At 42.4% G+C, this 13,421-nt stretch overlaps 5 non-coding genes across 5 annotated transcripts; 3 read left to right on the forward strand and 2 right to left on the reverse strand.

The window, feature by feature from the left end:
• Positions 1-3,909: 3,909 nt before the first annotated feature.
• Positions 3,910-3,983, reverse strand: trnan-guu (transfer RNA asparagine (anticodon GUU)). Its single transcript has one exon. It is a non-coding gene; the product is annotated as a tRNA-Asn (tRNA).
• Positions 3,984-5,235: 1,252 nt separating this feature from the next.
• On the reverse strand, positions 5,236-5,317 carry trnas-uga (transfer RNA serine (anticodon UGA)). Its single transcript has one exon. It is a non-coding gene; the product is annotated as a tRNA-Ser (tRNA).
• Positions 5,318-9,369: 4,052 nt separating this feature from the next.
• Positions 9,370-9,452, forward strand: trnal-cag (transfer RNA leucine (anticodon CAG)). The gene has a single exon. It is a non-coding gene; the product is annotated as a tRNA-Leu (tRNA).
• A 527-nt stretch (positions 9,453-9,979) lies between these two features.
• Positions 9,980-10,067, forward strand: trnay-gua (transfer RNA tyrosine (anticodon GUA)). The gene is given in 2 exon segments: positions 9,980-10,016; positions 10,032-10,067. It is a non-coding gene; the product is annotated as a tRNA-Tyr (tRNA).
• Positions 10,068-10,809: 742 nt separating this feature from the next.
• On the forward strand, positions 10,810-10,897 carry trnay-gua (transfer RNA tyrosine (anticodon GUA)). The gene is given in 2 exon segments: positions 10,810-10,846; positions 10,862-10,897. It is a non-coding gene; the product is annotated as a tRNA-Tyr (tRNA).
• Positions 10,898-13,421: the final 2,524 nt, after the last annotated feature.

Consider the following 13,421-nt stretch of genomic DNA (forward strand, 5'->3'; position numbering starts at 1 on the left):
CCCAGCCGCACCTCCTAGCCGCCCATTGGCAGAAATTAGAAAAGCAATCCAAAATGTATAGATGGAAGAGATGTTTTGGCGGGGAACAGCCCCCGCGTAGTACCCATAACTTGGAAGGCAATGGGGTTTGGGAAAAAGACAACAGTTGTCCTAGCAGTAGTAGTAGTAGTGGGAGTTGCAGCATTAATTCTGGGGTTGGAACATGCGTATGGGGACCGAGACCACAAAGAACAATCACCCGGTAGTGTCCAACCACCTCTCAGTAACAAAGGAAATGAAACTAGACGAGAGAAAAGAAGAGCAGTTTGGGCAGTAGTGAAGCAACACACTAAGGGCCCATCCCCAAGGTGCGGTGCCAGATTGACTCTCCCCTATGTGAGAGACTCAACCACGTCATTTACCTTTGATTTGTGTCAGGCTATAGACTGCGGGGGGTATAATAGTTTCTACAAAAAAACACAGATGTGTACATCTGTGACGACTATCAAAAGGTAGAGGACTGTGAAAGGAGCGCTTCCGGACAGGTGAAAGGTAGTCTCTGTAACAGCTGGTATGACGCGGGTTGGACAACAGGAGGGTGGAAACCATGGGCGAGGTTGACAGACAAAAGAGATGGGTGGGTACAACAAGATGAATGGGAGATATTATCTATACAGCGGGACTATAGTTCAGACCCCACGAAAAATCCCATAACCCTGTCAGTAAATAGAGCAATTGGGAGCAGGAACGGTCAGGATGTGTGGATGTTAGCCATAGGTGTATGGATAGCAGGAAGTGACCAGATAACCCCCCTGCAGATAAATATTTTGGATCCCCTCACGCACACACAGAATGACACTGACATGGCAGAGACTACAGTAAACCCCCCCCCGAAGGAGGAAGACGTAATAGTGCAGGACTTCTCTAAATGAGGGTGGAAGATGTGTTAGAGTTATCAGCAGGTGCAGGCCAGGACAATTTATGGATCAGGTGGCTAATACAGAATGCCAAAGAACAACACATGGAAGGGTGCGTGGCCTGTGCCACAGCTAGACCAGTCATGTTCACTAACCCGGCCCCGTTGTTTCCTAATGAGGACCCAGCAGGATATGCATGCATGTTGAACTTCACACACTCTAAGACAGCTTCCCGCAATTGTACTACCCTAGCATCCCTCTTTCCCCCAGGCTTTGAAAAACCAGGGTATTTTACCGCCATAAAGGGGGAGGGTGCAAGATATCACTGTTTCAATCTCACCGGATCAAGCAAGCCCACAATCAAACTAGGTGATATACCCCCAGACTGGTGTAATACAACTGTACAAAACAAAACAGCCCTAGGCCCAGTGGCTAGAATAGGACTATTCTACTATTGTGGTGGTCTTAGGTTGTACTCCCAGATAAAGTTCCCAAATCAAACGTCAGGAGTTTGTGCTATGGTTAGATTAGCTATGCCCATATCTTTGGTGGGGAGTAGAGTCCACTATACCCACCATAAGGCTGTGCAACTGACCGTAAAGAGAAGGCGCAGGGCCCGTAGTATGCAAGGCCCGGCTTTTGATCCATGGGCGGGAACCCCAACCTATATAGACAGCATAGGAGTTCCTAGGGGTGTCCCGAATGAATACAAATTGGCAGATCAAATAGCCGCAGGATTTGAGAGTATACCACTGCTTTCAGCCATCTTCCCCGTCACTCCCAGCAAAAATGTAGATAGGATAAATTTTGTGCATTATAATGTTTTACGCTTGAGCAATGCAACTAGGGATGCCATCGAAGGCCTGGCCGAGCAGATGGCCCCAACGTCCCTCATGGCGCTCCAGAATAGGATGGCGCTGGACATGCTGTTGGCTGAAAAAGGAGGAGTCTGTTCCATGTTCGGAGAGATGTGCTGTACGGTCATCCCTAACAACACTGCCCCGGATGGGAAGGTCACCAGGGCTTTGAACCAACTTCGAGCCCTTTCCCAGGAGATGCATGACGCCTCAGGTGTATCAAATCCATTGGAGGGGTGGATGACAACCTTTTTGGCAAATGGAAGAATCTTATCACTGCTTGTTTGACATCTATTGCTGTTTTTCTCGCTATTCTAGTTACCTGTGGGTGTTGCTGTGTGCCCTGCCTGCGGACCATGATATCCCGGCTCATCACCACTGCCTTGTCCAAAGAAAAAGCGCCGCCTCCCTATTCCGCTGGGATGCTGCCATTACTCACCATGCCTGAGGACGGGGAGGACGTTGAGGCACTGCAGTTAGTGTAAAAAGTGTTCGCACCTAGTAGGTGCGAAAAGGGGGAATTTGTGGGAAAATAATACAATGACTGAGGTGGTGATGAACAGGGCACTCAGGAACGGCCACGTAAAAGCTGGCTTAAAGTATATACTGAATTAACCAAAGACTAAATAAGAGTGTGTGTATGTGTGACATATTATACATTATGCTTTCAGCTGGGGTACAGCTAGGAGGGAGAGAACAGGAGGGCTATCTTAGTCAGATAAGCTACAGTGAGCACGAGAAGAGGAGATGGTGAGGCCAAGGACACTGAAGTTCGAGGACGGTCTGATAACTCAGAGAACAGTACGTACAAACTAAGAAGGGAGTGAACATAGCTGTCTTGTGAAGTAAATGATAACTGAAAATAATAGACAGGCAAGAAGGAAGAGGGAAGAGGCAGAGCAGGGAGTGTGCCCCAGCAACAGTATAGCTGACCAATCAGGCCCCACAAGGGAACCAATATAACCCTGAGCACGCTATTGTTAAAGTGCCTTTTGGGGAACCTCTGTACTAGACAAGTTTCCATCAGGTCCGTGCACGTAAAACTGCCCGGAAACGCATTTCATCTGTTGACCACAAGAATAAACGCTGTGTTAATTCATCATGGAGTCAGTTGTCAGTTTATAGAAGGATTTCTCCAACAGTTCCAATTTAATTAGATTAAATTTTGTAATGGTAACTCCAGGGAAATTATTTGAAATTTATTGAGGACTAGATTAGGACTGGATTTAAAGCTGATTGTGGTTTCCAACTTCGGCCCAGGTGTGTCTTTTAAAACACAGATGGAGACAACTTCTCTCTGTTGATTTATTACAATCAATCATCAGTATAAACATGGGGGGGGGGCAGCTCTGCTATGAATGTGTGTGTGGTAATAAATGAAATAAACAACATTGTAAAGGCTACCATACACAATGTATAGGAATCATATATGCTAGTAAATAATAACAATAAACCAACTACTAATACATTATCTTAATGAGCAAGGACGTTCAACAATCGCCATTATATCGAATCAACAGCCAGGTGTAACCTAGCCAACAGTAGAAGAACGTAAACAAGCTAACTTTTAAATGTACCAGAACTACAGACCAATACAACAACAGGCTTACATGAACTGACAACATCAGTTCTATGACTTACAGTTCTCAAAGACGCACACACATTCTCAGCTGATTATCCTCCAGACAGCTAGTCTCTTTTTCTTTACTCTCACTTTTGTCTCCGTGTGCCGTGCGCGCCTGCTCGTGGTGTGAGGTGCATGTCCGCGCTATTCTCCGACATGGACTCCAAATCACACCTGATAGACAACCTTTAGTACAAAACTAAAGTAACAAGCCAATTTTGTAAAATGTAGGGAGTAGAAAGTACCAATATTCGAGTAGAAGTAAAAAGTCGCCCAAAAAATAAATAGTAAAGTAAAAATACCTGAAAATTCAACTGGAGTACAGTAATGAAGTATTTGTGTTTGTTACTTCCCATCTCTGATGACCGTAAAGATTAATATTTACATGGTTTGCAGAACTGTACTATTCTGTACTTGTACTGTACTGTTCTAATAGAGGTAAGGCCACTTGGGTTATCTTTGGGCTGCTCTATGGTCTCTGAAGAAGGATAAATCCCAGAGTTGACGCACTCCGGGTTATTTAAGCAACAATCGTCCCTGGGTGGACTTGAACCACCATCCTTTCGGTTAACAGCCGACTGCGCTGACCTATTGCGCCACAGAGACTGCGCCTGTCTGATGTTTTATGAGCGGGAGCTCGATCTTTAAGCCACAAACATTTGCTTTATGGCTTTTTGAGGTTGAGCTGCACATGTATGCTTATCAGGCTATTTTCCTGTTACTCAGAAATTGGGGAAGCTGACTCATGCTGAAATGTAGAAGCTGGACGTGCATTGCATTTTTCTTACATGTCAATTGAAATCTGACTTTGAATTCAAATACTTGGCATCCAAGAAAGTTCTGGAACTGATGATGTATCAGTCATTTTGCTGGTGGTTTCTTGGTCACAGGAACAAGCTTGATCATTTACATACAGTTGCACGCCACCTATCACTAAACTGTTGGGTGGGGCCTTATGTATTTGCTTGTATTACATCAAGTGACCTGCATACCAATGACTGCAAAGATGAATATGTACATGGTTTGCAGAACTGTACCTTCTGATAAAAGTCCACTTGGGTTATCTTTGAGCTCATAGATCCTAGAGTTGGCTAACTCCAGGTTATTTAAGCAACAATCGTCTATGGGTGGACTTGAACCACCATCCTTTCAGTTAATAGCCGACTGCGCTGACCTATTGCGCCAAAGAGACTGCGCCTGGCTGATGTTTTATGAGCGCCAACTTGATCTTTAAGCCACAAACATTTGCTTTATGGCCTTTTGAGGTCGTGCTGCACATGTATGCTTATCAGGCTATTTTCCTGTTACTCAGAAATTGGAGAAGCTGCCTCTATGGTCTTCTGCAGAAGGATAAATCCCAGAGTTGGATCACTCCAGGGAGCTCGATCTTTAAGCCACAAGCATTTGCTTTATGTGAGCTTTGCTAACTGTGAGAAACTGTCACAAACGTAGATGCGAGGTGATGCAGCGGCGTCTAGAAGCTGAGGAGACAGGCTTAATTGCGGGTGGTGGAACATGTCTATGTCTGTGGATCCTCATGGAGGCAGATTGATTGATTGTTATGCTCCCTTATTTGTGCGATATAACAGAGATCTAATGTTTTATCAAACCTGGTTGGGAGAGTAACCTTTCTGGTTACTTCTTGACGAATAAAGCAAGTAACGTCACTCAAAGAAAGTTACTGGCTGGGAACCAAAGCCATATCAACTGCAACACATCTGTGCATTGAGAATGAAAATAAATGCTCAGAGATGCATCAGCGGCTTCCAGTAACTATTTGATATTATAGTGTTATCCATGAAGGCACATCTGCCGTTTGTCATAATGAGATGTGTGACCGCAATTAAAGAGCACCTCTCGTTGTTGGCAGGATTCGAACCTGCGAGGGGAGACCCCAATGGATTTCAAGTCCATCGCCTTAACCACTCGGCCACAACAACCTGAAAAACAGTGTAACACTGATTTGCACTAATATTTACACTGACTCACGAAAAAAAACACGAGTAAAATTAAAAAACACTGCATAAACTTTGCTACCGTGTGTTTATTTAAATATGGGTACACTTTACATGTAGGTGTATACTTTACTGCAAATTAAACTGAGATGTCAGGGTTTCAATCTCCACCCCTGAAAAGTGCTGCTTCTTAGCCGGATTACGTCTGGCCATGTCGAAAATAGTAGGGGTGAGGACTCAAAACCGAGAATATATTGGGGCGTGATATTTTAATTGTTGTGATTGTTGTGTGCCTTTAATATCACACATGTAGATATAATGAAAGAAACTGCCTAGCAAACTCTTTTGAAGGTTCCATGGTGTAATGGTTAGCACTCTGGACTCTGAATCCAGGGATCTGAGTTCAAATCTCGGTAGAACCTGTTTTTAAGCCACAGCACAGGTGAAAACATTCAACCTTTCAACTTTCCACATCTAGTTTAAAGTAAGCTTATGTTGGTGGGGGCATGTTGAGGAGTCACCTGGTTGTTACAGTTTTTTTGGATTGCTTAAGCACGATTTTCAAAACAGGGCCCGTGTTTTCAAAACACTACACACAATTAGCACAACCACACACCCAACTAGCAAAACACTACAGATCCTTTGCATAATAAAACACTCTTGTAAAAACTATACAGTTCTGTTTAAAAACCACACTTTGTTACCATATGAAACACACGTTTCACATTACTATACTCTGTTTGCACGAGTTACACTCTGCTCTGATAAACCTAAAACACTTTTAGCACTTCTACTTCCCTATGATTAGAGTTGGCTACCATCAAAGTACAAATATAATGTAAATTCACCAAACGCTACACAAGACCAATGTTGCAGACTGAAGAAACTCATTTATTTCTCAACACGACCAAAATGTTGACATGGAGATTCATAATACTGTAACAAAATGTCACTTTACGTATTGTAAAAAACACTAGACATTGTCTCTTCGCCTAGCTGGATCTGGCCAGAGAATTTCATCAACATCGCAGGCAATGTTGTCATTAGCAAGACACCTTGGAAAGAAACGTCTTGAATGACGAATCCATCCTTGTATTGCTGCTACCTCCATCTGGTCACAGGCCTCCTCCATGGCTTGGATGAGGGGTACCTCAGCCTGGAGACGGAGATCATATACCTTCCACCGCCATGCCGAGAAAAACTCTTCTATAGGGTTGAGAAATGGAGAGTATGGTGGAAGATATAGGACGGTGAAATGTGGATGTTGCTGAAACCAGTTCTGAACCAGAGCAGAGCGGTGGAAAGACACATTGTCCCAGACAACAATGTATTGCATATGATCGATTTGATTTGCTGCTGTTATGTTGTGCAATTGGTCCAAGAATGTGAGTATGAGTGCTGTGTTGTAAGGGCCCATATGGGCATGGCGGTGGAGGACCCCATTCTGTGTAATGGCTGCACAGAGTGTTCTATTACCCCCACGTTGCCCTGGGACATTGACTATAGCCCTGTGGCCAATGATGTTTCTTCCCCTCCTTCGTGTTCTCGTCAGGTTGAACCCAGCCTCATCTACGTAGATGAACTCATGCTGGATCTCCTCTCCATCCATTTGTAAAACTCTCTGAAGAACAGTGTCAGGCAAAATTGTGTTCAGTGTAGATCTAGTATACATATTACAGTACAGTAAAAGATTATGAGACAGTATGCAAGATCACAATGCTTAGGTGAATACATACCTCTGCATAATCATGCAGCAGTCGTTTCACCCTTTCGGAATTGCGCTCGAAAGGCACTCGATAAATTTGCTTCATTTGAATATGTTTTTTATTAGGATGCGTGCCAGTGTTGATGTTGAGACCTGATGGATATTGTTGAAACCGACGTGGTTATTGACAATGTTAGCTTGGAGCTGATTGAGGGTTATAGCATTGTTGGCCAAAACCATGTTTACTATGTCCCTCTCGCTGTTCTGTGAACATAGGAGGCCTTCCCCCTCGTCGTCCCTGACCCTCAATCCTATGTAGAGAAAAAAAACAGTAAACAATAGTACAGTCATTTCACAGGAAAAGGTAACAGAAGTGCTGATAGTGCATAGAATACAGTACTGTAAGCAGTTGCTGAAACCGGGCAGATGTTTTTGATGTGATGATATTTTTACAATACCTATTTTCCAGTCGAAATGTTCTTATCACACTTGCCACTGTGCATCGGCTTAGATTTGGCTGTACTCGCAGTCCAGCCTCCCTCAGCGTCAGGCCGTGGTTGACAACGTGGTCAACCAGTGTTGCACGGATCTCATTTGTCAGATTCGGTCCTCTTTGAGCACCTTCTCGTCTTCCTCTTCCTCTACCTCCAGCATGGCCTCCATCGCTTCCTCTTCCGTTGATTCCTCCTCTGTTGATTCGTCCTCGTCCTCGTCCTCGTCCTCGTCCTCGTCCTCGTCCTCGTCCTCGTCCTCGTCTTACTATTTCTCTGACTCTTTCCATTGTGCTTGAAGACCGATGAACTCACCTGCTGCTTTTTATAGTGCTTACACACCTGATTGGTGTGTCTCCAATTAAGCAAACAAGTGTTTGCACACCTGATGACTGTGTTGAATCAGTTGGTTGAAGGTGCGGTAATTTGACAGTCAGTTCTTTGGTATTGCAAGGAAGTGACTTCATAATAGATTTTTGTGTGTAATGTATGTTAAGTGTGTTTAGTGTTTTGCATATCACTGTGTGTAGAGTTTTGCAACAAGTGTGAGGTTGACAATGTGCTTATAGTTGTGCAAATATGGGCTGATGTTTTGCTTCTTGAGTGTAAGGTTTTGCTAATAGTGTACTACTTTTAACTTTAGTGTGTAAGCAATCCAAAAAAACTGTAATATCACACATGTGGATATTATGAAAGAAACTGCCTAGCAAACCCTTGTAACACTTTTAAAGGTTCAATGGTATAATGGGTAGCACTCTGCACTGTGAATTCAGCGATCTAAGTTCAAATCTCAGTGGAACCTGTTTTCAAGCCACAGTATAGGTGAAAAAGATCAACTTTTCACATCTAGTTTAAAGTAAGCTAACAGGTCCTTGGCCATTTAGACTGTAAACAGTACGTTGGTGGGGGCATGTTGAGGAGTCACCTGGTCGTTAATGTAATCGGAAGGAGCTCCAAATTTGACAGTATTGACTGGAAGTGATAGGCTTTGAGAAACATGGGGGATACACACTTTGCATTCAGTCTCGTAATCACCATAAAAATTAGGTATCACTGAAATTTGAACTTGTGTTGCTGCAGTCAGAGTATACAGTGTTCATCCTGAATGGGTCAGTATAGTTCATCAGAATTGCTTGTTGAATGGTCTATTAGCTTTGGAACCCCACTTTCCCCACAGCTTTCAATTGTCAGATATGGGTGGGGGAGTGGGCACTGTGTCCAACCCTTTCTGTGTAAAAACAACAACAAAAGAAGTCTCTTGTATAAGGGACAAAAAATCTGCAGAGAACATTTTACCAAGTCCAGTTGCCCTCGGCCTAGTTGTGAACTTTGGGGTAATAGCATAGATCAAGAACCAAAAGGGACACATCTGGACTCAATGTGGGCATTGTACGGCAATATTTGACACATTTAGACCATAAAGACAGTTATCAGTTTATTTCCCATCTGGAAGGTATATCTGTGGACTCAGTTGGACATTTTGAAGATAATTGCACAATGTTGACCCAATTGTCAGTCTATTTCCCATCTGGCAGGGACATTTCTGGATTCAGGTGGACATTGTAGACAGAAACATTGGTAGATCTTGATTCCCACCATAGGATTTAGCCTGTATTGCACATTGTCTTCACATCCCGTGCAATGTATTGCCATTGTCAAACACATTGCCACCCTGGTGACTTTCTTCCATGTCTCCATGAACGCCCATATATTTGGGCTGACAGTTGAGAAACCTTCCCTTGTTAACTATGACATGGATGACTGAGAAACTATATCATGACATGTTTAATTTACTAAATCATAATCTTTTAAACAGGTCTTATTGGAAATTTGTTGAATCAGTCAGGATGGCCGAGCGGTCTAAGGCGCTGCGTTCAGGTCGCAGTCTCCTCTGGAGGCGTGGGTTCAAATCCCACTTCTGACAACAATTGTTTTCATTTGGAACTAATGTCCGAGAGTTGATATTGGGAATAAAGAACTTAGCAGTTCTTTGTATTTAAGAGGACATGAATGTGCGCGAGAAACGCGATTGCAAGTAAAGCGTTTTGTGAGCATCTTTAAATCGATGGATATGATTAAAACCTGTATACAGCCCAACCACTTACCAATCACATCACTGGAAAGACAGCATGACTTGAGGGTAGTGGATGTCGATTTGTCAAAATAAACTGCCAGAACATGATTTTCCTCAAGAACATTACTTTTCACGGTGCTGTCAACAATTACAGCAGTTAGATTATGATTTATCTCACCATGGAAATCAGGTTGAAGGCCATAATTTCTTGTTGCATCACCCTTTCTGATTGTCTACCATTGTGTCACCAGCAAAGGAGATTAGCAGAGGATGGTTTCTCATCATTGATTTATGAGTTCTTGTGAATGTTTTTGCAAAATTTGGTCCTGTGTCATCACATTCACAAGAATAGGAAGTGCTTTCATACATGTTGGTGCCCTTCGATAGCTCAGTTGGTAGAGCGGAGGACTGTAGTGGTATGAAGTTGAAATCCTTAGGTCGCTGGTTCAAATCCGGCTCGAAGGAACTCTCTTTTCCCTTCATGGATAAATAAAGTATTTCTGATTCTGATGTAGAGATGGACAGACGACCCACAAGCATAATAACTTCTTGCCAAGACATAACAAGAAAAAGAAGAAGATTTTGGGTAGACAGAGTTAAGCCCTGACAGAATAGAGAACTTCAGACAAAAGTTGTGAAATAGTGCCAAGTGTGACCAGAAGAATTGAAAAAAAAAAAAAACCTTCTCTTTTCTCCTGTTTTGTACACAACCCAAAGTTTTACAAACAAAAGATAACTTTCACCGAATCCCTCAGTTAAATCACAGTCAATATTTGTCTCACAAACCGTCTCAATGTCCAATTTAAATAATTTATCCAACAGAATTGAAACTTTAACTTACCCCGCTGTTTGAAATTGCTTCCTTGTCGTTTGGATTTCAGAGTGGAATCAAGGGAGCTTTCTGACCCTCTCTCTCTCACAGATGTTTGGCGAGGTTTAGAGGCAGGTGATCATCAGATCCCTGGATGCACGCCCTCATCAGTCACCGGTGGAGTACCTTTCTGATTCCTCCTTGAAATCCTGTTTGTGACGCCAAACTGTAGTAGAAGTTTCTTGTTACAGCAAGGGAGGAATTTGGCTGGAATTAAGACTCTGTATATAGAATAAAGACTGAAGGCTGCAAACTGAATCAAAGTTTAGTCTCCGGTGAAAGTTTAATTGTTTTCTGTAGAGAAAAATCAAGAAATGCTTAGGCATTCATTATCTCCCTTCGATAGCTCAGTTGGTAGAGCGGAGGACTGTAGAGGCATAAAATTGAAATCCTTAGGTCGCTGGTTCAAATCCGGCTCGAAGGAGCATTTTTTTCCAGATTTTATGTTTGCGGATCAATAAAGAATTTCTGATTCGGATGTAGAGATGGACGGATGACCCAAAAGCATATTGCTTCTTGCCAAGACATAACAAGAATAAAAAAAGAGGTGGGGGAGATAGAGTTAAGCCCTGACAGAATAGAGAACTACAGACAAAAGATGTGAAATAGTGCAACCAGAGAGAGTAAGTGTGACCAGAAGAATTGGAAAAAAACTAGAACTATAAAAGACAAACCTTTCTTCAAGAAATCTTTATTGTGTTGACATGGGCCCTCATTTATGAAATGTGCTAAAACAGGTGTAGGACGGGCGTACGCCGATTCCCACCCAACGTTCGGCATTTATCAATTTGAACGTGAGCGTAGGCTGCAAAAATTCTCACGTCTGGTCTGAACTCATGCTTTACATGTATGAGGACATGACATCTCCAGCAGGTATTATGGTAGAGTCTTTAAAAGAGCTGCAAAAGATATTACCTCCTGTGGTAATCTGACTGGTAGGATTATAGAACATAGTGGTAGACTAGAAAGCAATTAGCAGAGGATGGTTTCGATCGACCTCTGGGTTATGGGCCCAGCACGCCTCCGCTGCGCCACTCTGCTCTGCTTTACATGTCCAGGGACTGGAATATCTTCAATTCACATTTTGAAGGAAGGACCAAGGTTCCAACAGTTTACGGGTTGTAAAGTTAAACATTTAGTTGACCTTGCAACTATCTTTTATGTGAGCTTCCTGATTAATCACACAATGATTATTCACATGTAACACTTGTGATTGGCTGTTGTTTAAAAAAAGGGCATTGTGAGTACAGATATAAACATCAGTAAGGAGTCTACCAAGTTGCCTCTTATCATTTTAGTTTGGACACCCAGTGAGGCTTACCGTGATGGTTTGGACTGGTAATTTCTTGTTGCATCACCCTTTCTGATTGTCAGATGGGAAATAGACTGACAATTGGGTCAATACTGTGCAATTATCTTCAAAATGTCCAACTGTGTCCACAATTACACCTGCCAGATGGGAAATAAACTGATAACTGTCTTCATGGTCTAAATGTGACAAATATTGTCGTGCAATGCCCACATTGAGTCCAGATGTGTTGGTTCCTGATCCATGCTAAACCCCAAAAGATCAGAACTATGCCAAGGGCACCTGGATTTGGTAAAAGGTTCTCCGCAGAGGTTTTGTCTTTAATCCAAGAGACTTCTTTAGTGTTTTTTTTTTACATAGAAAAGGTTGGACACAGTGCCCACTCCCCCACCCATATCTGACAATTGAAAGCTGTGGGGAAAGGGGGGTTCCAAAGCTAATAGACCATTCAACAAGCAGTTCTGATGCACTATACTGACCCATTCAGGATGAACACTGTATACTCTGACTGCAGCAACACAAGTTCAAATTTCAGTGATCCCTAATTTTTATAGTGATTACGAGACTGAATGCAAAGTGTGTATCCCCCATGTAACTCAAAGCCTATCACTTCCAGTCAATACTGTCAAATTTGGAGCTCCTTCAATTACATTAACAACCAGGTGACTCCTCAACATGCCCCCACCAACATACTGTTTACAGTCTAAATGGCCAAGGACATTAAACCTGTAAGCTCACTTTAAACTAGATGTGTGAAGTTGAAAGGTTGATCTTTTTCAACTGTGCTGTGGCTTAAAAACCAGGTTCCACTGAGATTTGAACTCAGAATGCTGGATTCAGAGGCCAGAGTGCTAAACACTACACCACGGAACCTTTACACTTCCTAAGAAGGTTTTCTATGGAGTTTATTTCATAATATCCACATGTGTGACATTAAAGGCACACAAAAATAACAACAAAGATGAAAAAGCAACAATCACTGGCCAACTTAAGTCTATTTCCAGTCTGTTGATGTCTAACAAAGTGTCTGTTGCTGCAAGTGTCTGACGTGAAATGTCTCCACCTGCTGTAGAGTAAACCTAATGACATGTTAAGTTTATTTCGTCCATAAAAATGGAAACTACAGTGCTCATACCCGCCGTAACACCCATAAAAACCAGAGTATAATACAACAAATATACTACAGTGCAAGTACATAAATACGGTAAAATAGAAACTGTAAAAAATTTACATTTAAAGTGCTTGTTTTGCTGTCTGATAGTCTGAGGTATAAAAGACAGAGCTGACCGCTTAGTTTATGTCACAGGAGGTCTTATTCTACCACTACGTTCCACAACCCTACCAGTCAGATTACCATAGGAGGTAATATCTGTTGCAGCTCTTTTAAAGACTCTACCATAATACCTGCTGGAGAAGTCATGTCCTCATACATGTAAAGCATGGGCTCTACCACTGAGCTACATCCCCTGAAGATTTTCAGATTTTTTTTACTTTTTTCGAGATAGACATAGACTTATCTTTATTAACACTCTTGGCCCTGAGGCCATTTTTACAGTTTAATTTCCGTCTGGATTTATTTTATAAAAAAGCTTGTAAAACATCAACCCTGTTGTCTACAGTCAAGATATGAACATCATTT

The sequence above is a fragment of the Etheostoma spectabile genome, unplaced genomic scaffold (genome assembly GCF_008692095.1).
Source record: "Etheostoma spectabile isolate EspeVRDwgs_2016 unplaced genomic scaffold, UIUC_Espe_1.0 scaffold00001853, whole genome shotgun sequence".
NCBI classification, from domain to species: domain Eukaryota; kingdom Metazoa; phylum Chordata; class Actinopteri; order Perciformes; family Percidae; genus Etheostoma; species Etheostoma spectabile.